The sequence below is a fragment of the Pteronotus mesoamericanus genome, unplaced genomic scaffold (genome assembly GCF_021234165.1).
Source record: "Pteronotus mesoamericanus isolate MK-2021 breed Mesoamerican mustached bat unplaced genomic scaffold, CSHL_Meso_final scaffold_167, whole genome shotgun sequence".
NCBI lineage: Eukaryota > Metazoa > Chordata > Mammalia > Chiroptera > Mormoopidae > Pteronotus > Pteronotus mesoamericanus.
In genome coordinates, this window is record NW_026555308.1 from 31,764,204 (window position 1) to 31,782,371 (window position 18,168).

The 18,168-nt window shown below is 36.5% G+C and overlaps 1 protein-coding gene across 3 annotated transcripts in view; it reads right to left on the reverse strand.

The window, feature by feature from the left end:
• Positions 1-18,168, reverse strand: part of PRR16 (proline rich 16) — a 260,062-nt gene that overhangs the window by 6,200 nt on the left and 235,694 nt on the right. The window contains exon 3 of one of the 3 annotated variants that reach the window (XR_008530510.1): positions 1,804-1,934. The exons of the other annotated variants lie outside the window; for them this stretch is intronic. The gene's annotated coding sequence lies outside the window, so the exon portion shown is untranslated. Of the gene's footprint in view, positions 1-1,803; positions 1,935-18,168 lie in introns of those variants that run through there. 3 annotated transcript variants of the gene reach the window in all.

Here is an 18,168-nt window from a genome sequence, read left to right on the forward strand (position 1 = left end):
ATAGCTGTACTCAGAAATGTGATAATGGCACCTTAATCACATATACCAAGTTCCTGTAATAGCCAACAATGAAATGTTCATGGAAATGCTATGTAACTCATTCTGCAGATCAGTGGTTAATTGCTTCATTCTGTTCAAAAGGACTTTGCTTAAAACTAATCATATTTTTTTTTCACTTTTGGAATGGAATAGGTCAGTTTTCAAGTACCTCAGAGTTTGTTTGTTTTTTAATCCTCACCCAAGGATATGTTTACTGATATTTTTTGAGAGAGAGAGAGAAGGAGAGAGTGGGGGCAAGAGACAGAGAAGGAGAGACATGGATAGCTCGCCTCCCAGAAATGCCCCATCAGGGGACTGAAATGCAACCTTTACTTTTGGTGTAGGCAACAGTGCTCCAACCAACTGGGCCACCCTCCAGGGCACAACAGTCATTTTTTAGAACGGCAAATTTTTCCAGACATTAATGTGATATGCAAAATATAAATGATACTAGATAATTTTTAGGCTTTAAGTCATTAAATCTCCAGTCAAATTATGTAAGTTCCATTTTTTTTCAAGTGTACCTTCCTCATCTGAAGGGGGAAAGAAGGCATGGTTAGAACAGTAACATAGTCAAAATTTCAAGAGGCTGAACCCATGTAAAAAGGCTTAAGTTTCCTGCAGTGCAGAGAAGAGTAAAATGGTATGATTCCCCAAAATTCAGATCCCAGTGACTGGTGCAGACAATAAGCTGTGCCCCCTGAATGGCAGGTTCTTTGGGGCTTTACCTGAATGAGAGGGTTCTTTGTCCCAGTCAGTGGGCTGAGGCTGCCTCTCCCCACTTCTCCCCATTAATAAAGTGAACCAGGTGTGTACTCAATGCACTCGGAAGCTGTGCAAGTCCTGCCCACAGTCTCTCCTGTGTGGCTCTCAATTCGGTACTCTGTCCAGCCCTGCTCTCTGGTCTCGGGGATACTTTGTTCATATAAACAGCTGAGGCATCTATGAATTTTCGACCATACGCTCGCTCACATGACATACACAAAGTGGCCCAACCCACCAGAACAGGCGGACGTGTGGCGAGCGTGGTAGGCCCCTACACTGCCCGCTCCGAGCTGCCTGCCAGGATTGTATCAAGGCCTCAGAACTCGAACTGGCAAGGTGGGCGATGTGCGCCCACAGAAGTCCATGCGCTCTCGACACTGCCACTGCTGCCACCTTATGATATACGCCATCTGCACCCGTGCAGGGGGTGCAGGGGGTCCGCACAGGCGAGGTTGTCAGGTCTGGCTCCCGTACAGCAGGCAGACTGGTAGCCGTTTGGTACTGGCAGAGGAGCTGGCCCAGGCAAAGGAACAGGAACCCGGTGGTCCGACAGCGTGCGGCCCAGCTCTGGGCCGAGCGGTGCTCAGACACCAGACTGAAGACACAGCAAGGGCCTAGCGACTTACAGGAGTAGGAGACCCGAGACACCGTGGCGACCGATGGGGGTGCATAGCCTATAGAGGACGGCAACAGGTAAGGCGGCCCGCAGTCGGCACCGTGCCCAGGAAGAAGACCAGGAAAGTGGAGCGGTGTGAATGCTCTAAGTACTTGCAGCGAGCAAGAAAGCTGCCACTCCAGAAAGGGTCTTTGGCGTTGGGGTCCAGCACCCAGTAGCTCCCTCCCCCGGGCGGCAGGCCTCGCCGGGAGATCTTGAGGAAGCAGTCGTAGAGCGTGAAGTTCTGGCGGTTGCTGTTCTGCTACTTTTCGGGGTGGGAGAGTAGAAGCTCCTTGATGAGCCTGTAGATGCTGCCCAGCGGGAGGTCCCGCACGCAAGGAGCGCGATGGCAACGAGCACAAGGGAGCTGCTGGGCCGGTTCCAGCGCTGCAGGGCTGTGACATCCCCGTGACTGCGAGCATTTTTACCCAGTCGGGGTAGCATGATTTTAAAATGTCAAAGACAGCAGGCAAAACTAAGGAAAAGTTAAAAATATTGCAAAAAGTTTGTCCGAACAGCAGTATCTCATAATTCTATACTTATTTTTACCTCAGTGTAATTTTTGTAATTATCTTCCTTATAATCTATATTCATTAAGCATAAATGTATAAATGTGTATACATGAATTACATATTTTATGAAAGTATATTTTATGGAATAAGTATTCATATATGAATATATATTATAGACATGTATATATAATTTAAAATATTTTAACTATGGGACAATGTACCATGTGTCCTGTGTCTGCTGCATTTTAGGTAGTAACTATGAAGAGACCAAAATTGTAACCAAAAAAAAAAAAAAAATCTGCAGTTAGCAGCAATTAGTTTTCATTTAACTAGGTTAAATGAAAATGTATGGAACACCTACTATAAGCAAGCCATTATGCCAAACATGGAAAATATAAACATAAAAAGTTAGATTTCTATTACATTTAAACATGAAGGTAAATATTATTTCACACTTTGTTATATAAAGCAATGAAGGATATTCTTACCATTCTCTAGGTAAGGAAATGCTGGCTGTGGTTAGATTAAGCCAAGGTCAGCACTATCACCTGCAAGCCAAATTTGCTCCCTTTGCACCATTTATTGGGTGCTACAACTACAGAGATGAATGCTCGGGATAAATAGCATGGCCCATATAGACTAAAATATTTACTGTTCTCTCCATTTACAGAAAACAGTTGTCAAACCTGTTTGAATTTAATTTATTCTAACATTACTTATGAATCTGACTTTTTCCAAATGGATTGTGAATCATTTCAATAGCTTTTATTGAGTTATCTATATTTTTCTATATTTTGACATGTTATTCTTCTGTAATAATTCACATTTTTACATGGCTGTATTTTCTCTCTGATATATATTTTAGAGTCAGGGTTTTTTTTTTTTTAAGGAAAAATTATAAATTCCACGAACTAGCACTGAATTTATAGACTAAATGAGGCAGAATTGGCATCATTGCAATATTAAGTAGTCATAACAGAAAAAAAAATGTTCTTTTTTTTTTAGTTGGATATATAGCTATCATTTTGAATTTTGTGTTAAAGGTCAGAGAATAGGGCCTGTTTGGTAATCCAAATTCCCAAATATTAGTGTTTTCTAATGTGAATGGAGGGATAGCAAAAACACTCCTCTGTGAAAAGAAAAATGACCAGAATTAACTTCCTAGCTCTGTTTCTATGGAAACCTGACACCGGGTAGAGTGTTAGTTGTATTACTATGCAACTTTGCTTATGATAAAAATAAATTCTGATTTGTAAATTGCATCTAGTCTAGAAAGACTGTGAATGACTATAAATATTTTCTGGGATTTCTGAAGGTGGTAACTAGTCATGATCTTTGCTTAACGGCTGTTTTCAGAGATAATGATTCCTATTTGGACCATGGGAGTGTTAGCCAGGGTTGGTTTCTCACCTACCCATCATCCCAAACTCTCACATCTGAGCTGTCACTTTGCATTGGGCATGACATTACTGCAACAAGGAAGTGTGATGAGAGAGGATTTTGAATAATAAACTTAGGACCAATTCTTTAGAAATAATTATTAAAATAAAACAAAATGATTCATTGGAAGAAGTTGAGCAGAGTTTCCTCCAGACATGCAAAAAAAGTTTCAAAGAGCTTTCACTGATAAAAATCACATTTCGTCAGGTTCTTAAAAGATAGGCAGGCAATGTGTTATCAGTTTGAAAAAGAATGTAGGTGAAGCATTCTAGGTAAACAGATAAAAAGACCTAGGTCATTTGTAAAAACATTGTATACTACTTACTCTCACCCATTTAGTATGTTTTATATTCAGCCCATGTATTGGTTCCAAGTTAGAAATAGTTTGTTTTAATTACTGTATGGATATATACAGAATTTCATACATGTGATTAAATTAAGAAAAACCAGTTATGTATGCACTTCACTGTATGCACTTTAAATTCTATGAAACATCTAGCTGTTTTGGAAAGACATTTTTATTTCATGATTCACAAACAATGAATACTGAGAAAATCAGCTTGAAGATGCTTATTTTAATATGAGGAAATGAAATTGCTAATTCTAGCAATGTATTCTTAGTTGACACAATTAATTTCTTCTCATGAATTGCCTAGGAAATATTGCAAAATATAAGTGGGAGTCTGTGATAGCTGCCCTGCTTTCCTGAGCCCAGCGGCAGTGCAAGCACTGCCTAATGAATTTGTACATCCATAAGAAAGACATGCTAACCAAGTGTGTAGGTAGTGCTTGATGTATTGATGTTAAGTATACGCGTGTCTGATAAAGCAGCCATTTAGAGAGATGATATTTAAGTCTTTCAAGCCAGATGGTCATTTTCTAAAATAAGTTCCTGACACCCTGAAATATCATGCACCTCAGAATTGCCCTTCTCAGCTAAGGTAGCACATGAGATGATGCCATTCAATAACATTAGTTCCAAATTACCAAGGACAGCTATAAGATTTATAGAGTTCAGTGAAAAATGAAATGCAGGACCCTTGCTCAGTTTGTTTTTATATTTGCTATTTAATGTCATGCTCCTTCTGGCACAGGCTGAGTGCTGACCTCTATAAACCCTGGGGCTCTGCCTTGCAAATCACAGTATATCACATACCTGCCAGTGCTTTGTCCCTCACTGACAGGGCAGCAGTGATCTCCAGGAATGGGAGGGAAAGTGGGTAGTGCATTAGTACCATGCCTGACAGGAAGCTTCAATCCCCCAGCATGTTCTCTATTACCCCATTGGATTTCACTTACAAAACACGAATTCAAAGAGAAAAATATCAAGACAGTACTTGCACATCATTAAACCCCACATGTAGGGGAGCCATGGGCATGGTGGAGGCGCTTCTGAAGACAGATCTATGTGCAGCTGCAATGGTCACAGACCCATAAAGCTGACCCTACAAGTCTGTCCCACTATAAACCTTTACACTAAAATTAAAAATAACAAAAAAACAAAAGTCCAGTTTTGCCTAGTACTAGGCTTGATTGCGTTTGATTTTTCACTCAATAGTAACCACAAAAATGCACATAAAATGTAAGGAGAATGTAAAAATCATCTTAAAGAATGCATATATGGGTCTGTATGGAAAAAGTCTAGCCATTGTTAATATAACGAGTATGGTTTGCACAACACTGATGTAACCTGAGAGCCAAGGAGAGTAGACTGTGATATGCATGCATAAACAATGATGACTTCACTGTACTAGTCAGTGAGGGCAGTAGACACTGTTCAGTGAGTATGTGTACAGTGCGGCCGTCACATCAAAATGACTGAGTAAGTAAAGCAACAAATCTGCATCAAATTTTGTGTTAAGCTTGAACATTTCTCTACAGAAATTAAATTATTCAGATGATTTAGAAGGCTGCAGCTATGGGCAACTGGTGATTGGCAGCTTCATCATAACGATGTGCCTACTCATGCACCACATCTCGCACAGAGTTTTTGCTGAAACTTCGAATCACCCAGCTTACTTAGCCCTGAGACTTCCAGCTTTACAAAAACTAAAATCACCTTTGAAAGGGGGGAGATTTCAGACCATTGATGAGATTCAGGAAAATACAATGGGGCAGCTGATGGTAGTTGGGAGAACTATGTGAGGTCCCAAGGTGCCTACTTGGAAGGGGACTGAGGTGTAATTGTCTTATGTACAACGTCTTTTGTATCTTCTTCAATAAATGTCTCTATTTTTCATATTATGTGGCTGGGTACTTTCTGGACAGACTACACACACACACACACACACACACACACACACACATTCCCCCCAAATATCTGTATTCATTTTATGAGTAAATTAAAAATGTTTACTTAAGATTTGAACACTTACATAAAAAAACAAATATTTATCTACTGTGTAATCTGGCCCTGAAAACTTTACCCTCCAAAATAAAGAAATAGTTTTTAAAGTCCAGGTAAGTACTTTGTTAGTGTACTAGCACAAGTAGCTAGTTAGTATTGATGAAGGAATAGAACAAATGGAATCAGAGATTAAGTCTAATAAACTAGGAAGCTGAATCAGACATTAACCCTAATAAACTAGGGAGCTGAATCAAACATTAATCCTTCTTCGCTAGGAAACTCCGGTATTCACAGGTTTCCCAAGAAACTGCCTCATCTTCTGCCCTTGGGACTTAATCTCCTAGAAATCCTCAAGCAATGCCCAAGAGGGCAGGACGAATCTCTGCAGATAACAACTAGCCTGGTAAGGGGTGAGCGGAGCAGGGAGAAAATGCCTTTGTGAGGCACATGCACAGCAGAAGACACTATGGTGAGGGGGAGGTAAGCACATGCACAGCAGAAACTAGATGATGCAGCAGAACTTTGGGACATCCACAGTAGGAGCCAAAATGGAGACAAAAGTGTGGAGTTTAGTCTGAGAAAATCTGGGAATAGAATCAGATTGGACAAGGGCATGGAAACCTGGAAGGGCCAGGAAAGGGACTGGTTAAGGGGAGGACCCAGCACAAATCCAGGAAAAACTCAGGAAGTAGATAGGGTAGTTTGAAAGCAAGTCTTCTTGTTCCCCAAAACCAAGCAAAAATATGAAGGATTATCAAAGATCTTGGAGCAGTTCCTGCCCAGCCTCTATATCCCTGAGAGCATATTATTTCTCTTCATCCCAATAAATCTTGCCATTATGCTTAAACTTCTCCCATGCGTGTGCCCTTTGAAATTCCTTTCTCGTGGCACTGCAAGAACCCATTTTCACTGGCAACAACTTGACAAATGAATTTGGTGAAACTGTCTTAGAAAATGAGTTATAGACAAAAATAAAAACACAGAAGGGTTCTGTTGCCCATGGCACATTGGCAAAAAGCTGCTCATCACCTTAAACTGTATCATTTTTCCCGTATGTAATAGGTGTCCACGTAGAGTCACATCAGTTGGGAAAAAGGGTGTTTTTCAATTATATCGCCAATTAATTTAATTCAGTTTAAACAGGTTTGGTGACATAATTTTTAATAATTATAGACATTATGTTTTGTGAAAGATATAACAATGATGTTCCTATGATGTGGTAACTTTTAAGATACTAATAATATATTTATACTAGTTTAACATATGTATTTCACAAAAGACTATTGAAAAGCATATCTCAGAAGTCTAGCTCAAAACTCTTTTAGGATATTTTGTCAACCTTTTGAAAAAATCTTTTTATTTATATACAAATGTTATCATTAAATATCATAATTGAAGTCTTCCATAAAAAAGAATAAATGATATGGAAAAAAGTAACATTTTTCATTCTTTTAGATGCCAAGTTAAAAATATTACCTTAAAGATATTTTCTAGAATTTTTTTTTCTACTGTTAATTATGGGCACAAATGAACTAATAAATTCATCAAGACTACCACCAATCTTATGATTAAGTACAAATTCCATCACTTGAATAGCATTTCTTCCACAGGTTACATGCAATGTATGCTTCCTTACCTGCCTCATTCATTCATTCATTCATCTATCCATCCATCCATCCATCCATCCATCCATCCATCCATCCATCCATCCATCCATCTGAATTGTGTGCAGTTCTGTGGTATTTCCTTAGTATTAGCTAATGCCAACTCTTAATGTGGTACATCAGTTAGTAAATACTTTTGAAATTCTTAATACAGTGCATGGTATGATGTCCTAATTTTGGAGCCTGGGGTGCAAAATTAAATTACATCCCACAGCACTTAACAAGGACCTGGACAAGATAGTTTTGAGGCTGTTTCCTCAACAATTAAAAAAAATAGGATAAACAATATCTGCTTTGCAGGGTTGATAAGGAGGTGAAGAAAGTAAATGAGAACATAGATAAAAAATGATTTTACAATATTCATATTTTTTCTTTACAGAGACAGAAACATTGAACCACTACTTTTTTTGTAGATAATTAATTCCATAAGAGTGCCGAACAAGCTATCTGAGAATCTCTCAGAAAAGAGCCCAAGGCCAGCGGGTGCACCTCGACAGGAGGACTGCCATCATTCTCCATCCTAACTCTCCTACTGAAGAAGGCCACAGTAGTGGATGTGCCCTGAAATAAAGCCAGGATGAAGAGAACTCCTTTGCCCTCTTCCTTCTGTGGTTATTAACAATACCAGCATCGGCCATTTTGCAACCAAAGAGTTATAAATAACTGTAATGTTTAATTACTTTAGGGCAATATATTGCACAATGTAAAAAGTACCAAAGTGTAAGTGCTGAAGGAACCGATTTAGAAAAACAGTCACCAGGATACTTTGTCCTTTTTTCCATGAACCCAGAAAAACACACTCAATGATGATATTTATTTTATAGTCTGAAGGGGAGGGATTTGGCTATACAAAATGTGAATGTTTACTTATCCTGGGTCCCTTGTTAACTCACTAATGGTGTTCAAAGGACAGTTTTGTGTGTGTGTGTGTGTGTGTGTGTGTGTGTGTTTATTTCTGAAAAAATCTCTGCTTTCAGAATGTTTACATTAGCTTAGGCTAAGCAGGAATTTTACTCATACTAATGATTGTAAATTGTTTTCTCTAAAGCCAAAAATGTTCTGAAAACTCCGTCTTTTAAATCTCTTTTTTTCCTCTCCCTCCTTTTAATTCACTGATGTGCTTTTAATTCACTGATGTACATTGTAGGAAAACAGTTGTAGCCAGATTGGAGAGCACTGTGAAATGAATGGCTGTGATATGTATCCCTCCTATTGGCAAAACTCCTTTGTGTAACTACATTAGGGCCTGCCAAGTGTAATATTAGCACACGCACGTTCTAATCAGTTCTACAGCAAATAAGGCATGCTAGAGAAAGGCATTTTTTTTTCATGGTGGAATTAGAGTAACTTCAATCAAAACAAAATTAAAATGCTAACATTGCTCCCTCCTTCCTGTTTAAACATTTCTGTCCAACCACATTCTTTTTAGGTTTTTAATTTACTACATGAAACAAGTGATAACAATACGTCCCTCTCCACTATCCACTGATGTTATTCAATGATTAAATTCTAAAGACAAGCAATAAAGTACTGTTTTCATCTTGATGAAATGGCATTTCTTTCTTCACCTGGCTTTTAAATAAATGATAGGATACTTTTCATGAATCAGCAACCTTGACTTTATGGGTTACCATTTTATTAACCTAATTACATTAGGTTAACTAGTCTTCCTTCCCCAAGCACAGGCAAGGCTAGAAGTTGAGGGCGGAGAGGTCAGCCATGAAAAATAAGCTGAATGAAGTTGTGTTGTCTTGTCTGAAAAGAAATCAAGGATTCTCTGGGTTATTAAAGTCTCCGAAGCTACTGGACTTGGAAAAGCATCCACTTGCCTATGCCAAAAGATCACTTCTATTCTCCATTTTCTTTTTTAAAATATTGTACTCAAAAGCAATTGGAAACAAATAAAAATAGAATATATCCTACTTAAATTTATTTTTCTTCTTCCAAAATGCTTTGTTTTTTAGGCACACATGACTGAATATTGTAAGTTCCAGGGTAGAAAAAAATGTCTTACATCAACTACGACAGAGAGGTATTTTTGTAAAATGCAACATATAGCAAGTTTTTTAACAAATTTTGGATATTAACCCTTTAGCTGTGTCATTGGCAAACATCCTCACCCATTCAGTAGGTTGTCTTTTCATTTTATTGATGGCTTCCTTGACTATGCAAAACATTTTACTTTGACATAGTCCCACTTGTTTATTTTTTCTTTTCTTTTTCTTCCCCAGAGAGATATATCAGGAAAAAATATCACTATGACAAATTTTAGAAATTTTATTGCCTATGTTTTCTTCTAGGAGTTTTATGGTTTTGAGTCCTACATTTAAGTCTGAACACTTTGTAAAGTATATGACTGTCTAACCACCATGCTGTACACTGAAACTGTCGGAGACCACTTTGTGCAATATTAGGAACTGTAGTCCCATGCAAGCCAGGCCTTGAAAAAGATTTCAAACTAATATAAAATAATATTGACTATAAACTCCAGTGTTTAAATAGATTTTTAAGAGAGAGGTAAAGAGAGAAAGAGAGAGAGAGAGAGAAAGATATCTTGGTTGTTTCTTGTATGAGCCCTGACCAGAGATTGAACCTACAACCTTTGTGTATAGGGACAATGCTCTACCAATTGAAGCATCCCACCAGGGCATAAACTGCAATTTTAAAATAAAATTTGGAAAAAACAGTCTCTTAAAGTTGTTCTGTTTTACCTGAAGGGAATAAGATAATGTTACATGTTTAATTGAAAAGTGTGTAGGATATTTTTACTTAACCCTAGAGTACATCAATTTCCTTCCAACTTTCCTTCAATCTTGCTACCATTGTGACTAGAAAATGTGAGTATCCATATGTATACATTGCCAGCAGAAAGATTACTCTTGTAATCAAATAACTGTATGATGAGCAATCTTTACTGTCATTAAACTTGGAATTAATCAGAGAGAGGTCTTGCGTATTCTAACACTCTTTGACATGATGCTTCTCCAATAAAATCCCAGTGATAAAGTTGTATCACTTTAACTCCTAAAGAAGTAAACTACACTATCAAAGTACCACCACTGTATTATATTCAAAATTCAGTAACTCCTTCAATAATGGTTAAACTAAAAATAGTCTTAGTGACTGGCTCTCAAGATACTTTTGGTTAAGGTGTGTTCCTATATTCTGAGTGAATAAAAAGTAGGTTTACTTTGTGTGAAAAATAATACAATAATTAATAAATAATAATACAAGAATAAACTCTATGTGTTGTGTACTCACAACTGTAAACCTAATTTTGCCCCACCCTGTATTCTACTTTAATATTTCTACTTCTACTTTAATTAACAATATTACAAACAACACCTATGATTCCTACATTTTCAATTTTACAGTAGAGGTGGACTTCTTAAATAAAGCTCCAGAAATCAGTATGCTTCTGGATATAAAGGATTTAGAGTGGCACAAACTTAATAAGGCATTGTGATATGTACAGTATAAACCTAGAAGTGTAGGGCTACTTAGTTTAAATAAAAACACAACCTCTTGCATTTCAATAGCTTCTAAGTAAAACTCTTCATTAAAATATATGACAATGTTTCTCATCCTTGGCAATACTAACACTCTCATCTAGAAAATTCTTTGGGGGGCACAAGAGGTAATCCTGTCCCATTACAGAGTATATGAACTCATGGTCATTGAATGTCTTAAAAACTTGGGTGGTATTACTCTGTTCATTTATTCAACTTAAAGCTTGTGAACAGTGTGATTATATCCAGTGCAGCTACTATATACGCCTTTCATTAATAGTAATAACACCTGTGGGTAAAAAAAAAACGAACAGTAACACTTGTCCTATACAAAAACAATGTTCTATACTAATAATAACAGTATTTTAGAAAGCTGAAATGCAAGTTTCAATTTTTAGAGCTCATAGTGAACTTTTTCATTTGATTCCTCTCATGAATATATGATCTCTCTATTATCTGCCTGAGCAAAAAAGACAATGTTTGTCCTTGGTGATCCAATCCTGAGCAAAATCTTGAATTTACATAATATTACTGATCTAATTTCAGAAATATTTATTGGGAATGTACATACATGCATGAACTGCTCCAGGCACTTAGAACACAAAGGTGAATGAGATATTAAAGTACCAAATGATTTTTGAGCTGAAACACTAGAACAATAAACATTTTCTGAAGGAACTGGAAAAGACTTCAAGCCAGCTTCCTAATGCAGGAGGAACAGAATTTCAATAAAAGTGGGAAAATCATTCAAGTGAAGCAGGGACAGAGTCAGGAAAACACATATCCAGGAATGGAGAGAAATCAATGAAGTTAGAGGCTAGCTTCTGGGGGGAAAGGGGGGAGTGGTAGCCAGAGGCAAGGCCAGAAAGTGTGTGTTGGGGGCGGGGGAGCAGTGTTATCACATAGGTAATGGAGAGGCCATTGGTGTTTTTAATTGGAAAGTGACCTGGTCAGGTTTGCCATTAAGAAAGATTGCTCTGCATGTGTGTGAAAAATAAGGTGGAGAAGGGCAGACCCAGCATCATGGAGAACAGCTATGAATACACTGAGATATTTCAAATGAAAGAGCATGAGATGTGGAACTGAAAGCAACAGCATCAGTGATGGGGAAGAGAGGATTAACTCAAGCAATATTTAGGACACAGAATGGTCAGAATATAAAAAATAGTTGGAGTTAAACTGAAGACACAAAGATTTTTCTGTTTTCTGGTGTGGTGACTTGGATGGATAGTTATGCCATTTCCAGAGATAGGAGAAGAGGCAAAAAAGCAGGTTTGGGGAATTGCACTGTTAACTGTAGAGGATGTAATATTATCCTAAATATCAAGGCAACCTGTATCACAAAGAATATTTAATGTATTTAAGTGTCAATTAATAGAAGTGTTGGTTGAAGTGGGAAATCTGGCTTTTTAAATCACAAACTCCTCAGGAGAAAATGTACTTGTTGAGGTCACTTCTACTGAAGAGGTTTCAACTGAGAATCTTAAACTTCATTCGCATGAGAGTTATGCCTTACTTCAGTAAGATTAGAGACTGTGCAGGAAACAATACCTGGAAGAGCTGCTTGGCTCACTGGAGGGAAGATAATGGCTGATTAATATACTGGAATTCTTTGGCTTTCTAAATAAATTCAATGGCTGACTTTGTGAGGTCATAAATACCACAGAGAATGAGGTAAATCTATGTACTTGACCCCTTAAAAATATGCAGATTTACATACAGGATAGGGCAAAAGTAGGTTTATAGTTGTGATTTGCGAAACACAGAGTTTATTCTTCTAATATTATTTATTATTGCATTATTTTCCACAGGAACAACTGTAAATCTACTTTTACCCCACTCTGTACATAATGGACATACAGAGTGGATATATTGAAGGGATATGTTGGCATCAGGCACAAAAATCTGCTAATATTCACACTTACAGACACAAAAGATATATAACATTTTGCTTATGATTTCAAGACGACTATCTATATATACCCTTGCATTGCATAGAACTCAGTTTAAGAGCTCTCGGTTTAGGGCTGGACAAGTTTAATCACAGATAGGATTTATTTAAAAAATCATTTTATATTTAGGGGTATGCCTTTAGCATTAATAGGAATTGTTCCCCTTCCAAATAAACTCATAGAGATTCAGTACTATTGACATCTGGGTTGCATAATTCTCTGTTGGGGCTCAGAGAAGGGGAACCTGGCCAGTGCCTTGTAGAACGGTTAGCATTCATCCTGGGCATCTACCCACTAAGCGCCGTTAGCAACCCCCAGTGTGACAGTCACAAATATCTCCAGGTGTTGTCAGGCAGCTCTTGCATGCCTGGGAGGCCAAATCGCCCCATTTGAGAACCATCAATATTGGTCATGACTTTTACTTTTATAAAACTCTCATAGAAGAAATAAAGTTAGGTGTTGTCTTTCTGGAGGAAAAAAACATGTTTTCATGAGGAAATTTTCTAGAATAGAATCAGAAATTTAGTGAGCAGCTAAGGTCAGTGTTTTTAGATCTCCTGATTTTGGAGGGATAACTCAATCTTTTCTCTTATACTCCTATTCTGGTTGTAGGAATGAAAATTATCTCCTCTTCATGAATGGCTGAGAATTACAGAATAGTGATTTAATCAGAGTAGCTGACTTATTTGTTTTCCTCTTCCTTTTTATAAAGTTAACTTCCTCTTTAAGAAATTAAATACTCAAACGTAAGTAATAGAAAAACTGATATTTTCAGAGCAACAGGACATTCCTCAACTCAAAAATAAAGGAAACATAAAATCTAGTTAGTAACTGAATATACTATACCATCTGCAGTATTAGCAAGTTTGGGTTCTTATGGAAAATGTTAACTTTATCTAGTTCTGTAATAGGAAATTTGCAAGTGAGGGGATATATTGGCATCAGGTACAAAAATCTGCTAATATTCACACATACAGACACTGAAAATATGAAACACAGCCAGTTTTGTGATTCTCTGTCATGACTTTCTCTCCAGTCTTGCTTTGTGAAACCATGCATTTTGTCTGTTCTTGATCATCATTGATATTTCCTCTTATTCTTCTTTTCCTCTGTGGTAGACATTTGTTTGCTCTCTATTTTCATTGCCTTGTCTCCTGATAATCTCCATTTTTGTTCTAGGGGCTACTTCCTACCCAACTCTTAGCCAGTGTGTTTCAGAGAGTCTGATAGAGATACCTTTTTTTCCTTAAAAAACAAGATGCATAAAACAAGATTTTAGGTAAGTAGTTGGTCATTGAGAATAAATATTATCTTGAGGGTATTTTTGGCCAAGTGACAAAGTTGGAAAAGGATCAAAGTGAAAGTACTTTACGACAGCTGCTGGAAAACTTTTTTTTTTTTTTTTTTAAAGCTGGCCCATATGCTCGCTGGCTGGTGCTCTGGCTGCCTGTTTATACAATGAGTATAAACCTTCTGTGTCAGGGATGGCCCAGAGGAATTCTTATAAGATGTTCCATCCTTGAGACCTGCCATGTCAGTCTTGATTGGCCTCAAGACTTACATACAAGAAATTAACTTGTATTTTATCTCTTAAAGTCGCTGTGATTTGGTAACTCTGTTATTCACATAGGAACCTAATTTTAACTGATACAGATGCGAGTTCATTCTAGCTCAGAATAAGGATGTGACCTAAATCTAGACCAAACAGCCAAACACAAGCTTCTGTTTCAGAGAGAAGTACTCACTATACCAACATTGTATGCAATGGCACACTTATAACTATCTCAATATGCTAACTGTGCTAAAAAATTTTTGATGACTAAGGTACAAAGATTATGTCATTCTGAAGTCCAAAATTTTTAGTATATTTTGATTTAAATATCAAAATCCTCATGCATTTGGGGCAAAGGGAAACCTTCATGGGAAGTATTCACTATTACAGCTTTAGCATATTACATTACAGTTTTTAAATTTTTTCTAGTCAAACTAATTTTCAATGTAAAATATTTTCATAACATATCAAAGACATATAACATTCTATAATATTTTATGCTATAATACAAAAATATATATTACCTATATAATATTTTAAGGTAAAGCTGTGTTCTAAGTTATTTAAAAAAATTAGTGTATATAATTCCCTAATTAAAAAAAACTAATAAATATCTTGGACATACTTAGAGGTTTCACAAAGTAGGCTCACTATAGTCTCAGGACAAGCTTTGAATGAATAGAATAAGAAGTGTTCTACAAACAAATGACTTTGTGAAATACTGCAGGCATTTTTTTTTCCTAGTTGGAGAGTCTTAAAACACAGTGTGGAGATTTTGGTTATCATGCTTTAAAGAAAGCTAGATTGACTTTCTTGCATTTTCCAAAATTATTTTATGACAAAAGACTTTTTGCATAGTGCCTATTTATATGTGTTAAACACTCTGGGAAATGCTATATTAAAGAATTTAAAAAGTTACTTAGTATATTTCAAATACCCCCAATGTATATGCTATATGCTCTGTAAATAATTTTTAGAAATAATGCTGATATTTTAAAATGTGAACAACACAAAGAAGCAATCAAAAATCCATTTTCTCAACAAAACCTAAATTCTATCCTAAGAAATAAATCATTATCATTAACATGTGATGAATACCATTCAAGGCATTTCTCAAATCACATATGCAGATAGGTAAGTAGGTAGATATTAGTAGATAGGTGAAGAGATATATAGATGGTATTAAAATTTTCTATTATATCATATTCCATATTTAAGAAATATTCTAAACAAATTAATTTAATTTTGACAGATGCAACATAAGCTCAAGAACAAAAAAATGACCTTAGTATTGTTTCTCTTCAGCATCCTATTCACTGCCAAGTTGTAAGACTGAATTAGGTTTCCAGAGATTTCTCCTGACTCTGTAGTGGCCTGTCCTCAGGTTCCTGTTTCCTCACTGTACTGCAGGGACGGCAGGTACTGCCGTGACTGGGACACTAGCTTTAGGAGCGCGTAGTGCAGCTCCATCTCCCAGCTGTTCTCTGGCTCACACCTCAGAGTGGTTAGGGCTCACTGGTGTCTGAGTGGTTGCGAATACTGGCATCACTGGGAGATAGGTTCAAAAAATCCTTTATTCTGCCACCCATAATCAGAAAACTGATTTCATGCTTACAACCTTTAAAGAATTACAGGTGTATTTAAAGTATATGCAAAGATAGTTCAGATAGTATTAGAAAGGATTAGTGTCCATTTCTGTAGCCTTAATTTAGCCAACAAACCTGTGTAATATATTTAATTTGTACCATGAATTGTGCAAGGTAACAGAAATGCAGAAATGGATTTTTATTTTATGAATGAAAAACCCACAAATCCAGTAATGAAGACAGACATGTATATAAGCAGACAAGCTACAGTGTGTTTGTGTGTGTGTCTGTGTATTTTTCAATGACACATATATACCAATGGAGGTGAGTTGTACATCAATGCAAAGAGGAGTGCTCTCTGAAAAGTGGCTTAAAATATTGCTAGGAATCTATGAGGCAGAGGTGGGCAAGAAGTCCTAGTTAGTGGGGAAACAGTGTGTGCAAAGAAAGGAACAAAGACATTATGGTAATTTTCATTTGTTTGGAGGCAGTGAGCAGCATTTTATTTTTGGAAGATAGGGTGTATGCAGGAGGGAGGGAGGGAAGTGTGTTTAGATAGGTAAGGGGGGGCAAATTGTTACTGACTTGGGAGTTTTACTCATAGAGAAATAACTAGGGAAAATGGATAATATGGTTCTGATATTTAAATGAACTAGGAGATGCAAGACTGACCTCATTCCTCATAAAAGTCTTCTTGAAAGCATAAGATGTTGCTTTACTAATACTATAGAGTTTCAGTTTCACATATTTATCTTGTCATCTCAGCTTGAACTCTGTCCCCTCAAGCATAGCTACTTATAAAGAACAATCCTATTATGTCTTCAAGCTAGCTTTGTTCTCACGTACCATAATATGAAAGAAGTTCTATTCTGTTATTTAATTAGATTCACAATAATATGTAAATAAATTAAGTATATCCACTCAAAACTGCAGTGGTAAGCAATGTCTGAGCTGAGGAAAGAATTGGTCAAAACTGTTCTTGGATTATTTTGTTACTCTTAAGTTTGCCAAATATATGTTATGTATAAACATTCACTGAGATTAATAGAAGACATAAGAAACACAATTGGCAACAACTCTTACTGCAACTATTTCATTTCTTTCAAATAATTTTGCAAACATACTTTTCTTTGTAATTTCTTGCTCATAATACCTCCGGTGGGGTGAAAGAAGTTTATGATTTTCACCGTATCTATTGAATATTAAGCCAGGATTATAAATTTTTGTGGTTTTCACTTCAGCTTCTCCAAATGTTCAGTTAGAGGCTGAATAATAAAGACACTATATTCAATTTATTCTATTAAAAAATAGCTGATAATTTCTAAGGAGTGAGAGAAGAAAACAGTGCCCAAAATATTATGAAGAAACCCAAGGATGAGAAAAATATGAGAGAGAAAAATATGAGAAAGTAAAATGTGTAATAATTGATGTTAAGGAGTGAACTAATAAATTACAACATCTATCCCATGCTCCTTAAAATCTTTTCTAGCATAGTATCATGTGATTATACTATTCTGCAAAGACTCATCTGTATTAACTGGTAAAAAAAACTTGAGAAAATTTAGCATAGTAAGATGGAGTGGAGAACACATACTGTATGATTTCATTTATATGATATGGCAAAATAAGACAAGTCCATAAAGACCCAAAGTAAAACCTACCAAAGTAGTTTGGTAGGGCTGGAAGGGGGAATAGAAGTGACCGTTAAGGGCTATGGGGTTTCTTTTTAGGATGGAAAAATGTTCTAAAATTAGTATGTGGTGATGGTTGCATTTGGTCAATTACTAAAAACTGCTAATTGTACACTTCAAAATGGTAATTTTTGTAGTATGTGAATTATATCTCAATAAATTTGTTTCTTTTTTAAATGTAGAGTGGTAAGAACTAATAACTCTTAAGTTGTGAGTGTTTTTAATGCAAAGAACACATACACACACACACACACATACACACACACACGGCAGTCAGATGAGCCACAATAAGAATCTGGTTTCAAGTCTGTGTTCAAGATGCCATATTTACCTTTTCCTTTTGTTTTTCTTTGAGTAATGCCTTTTTTGATGATTAATTATATTTGGTTACATCATAAATAGTTTAAGCTGTTTTTATCTTCCTTTTGTAATTTGGCTGCAGTGAAATAATACCTG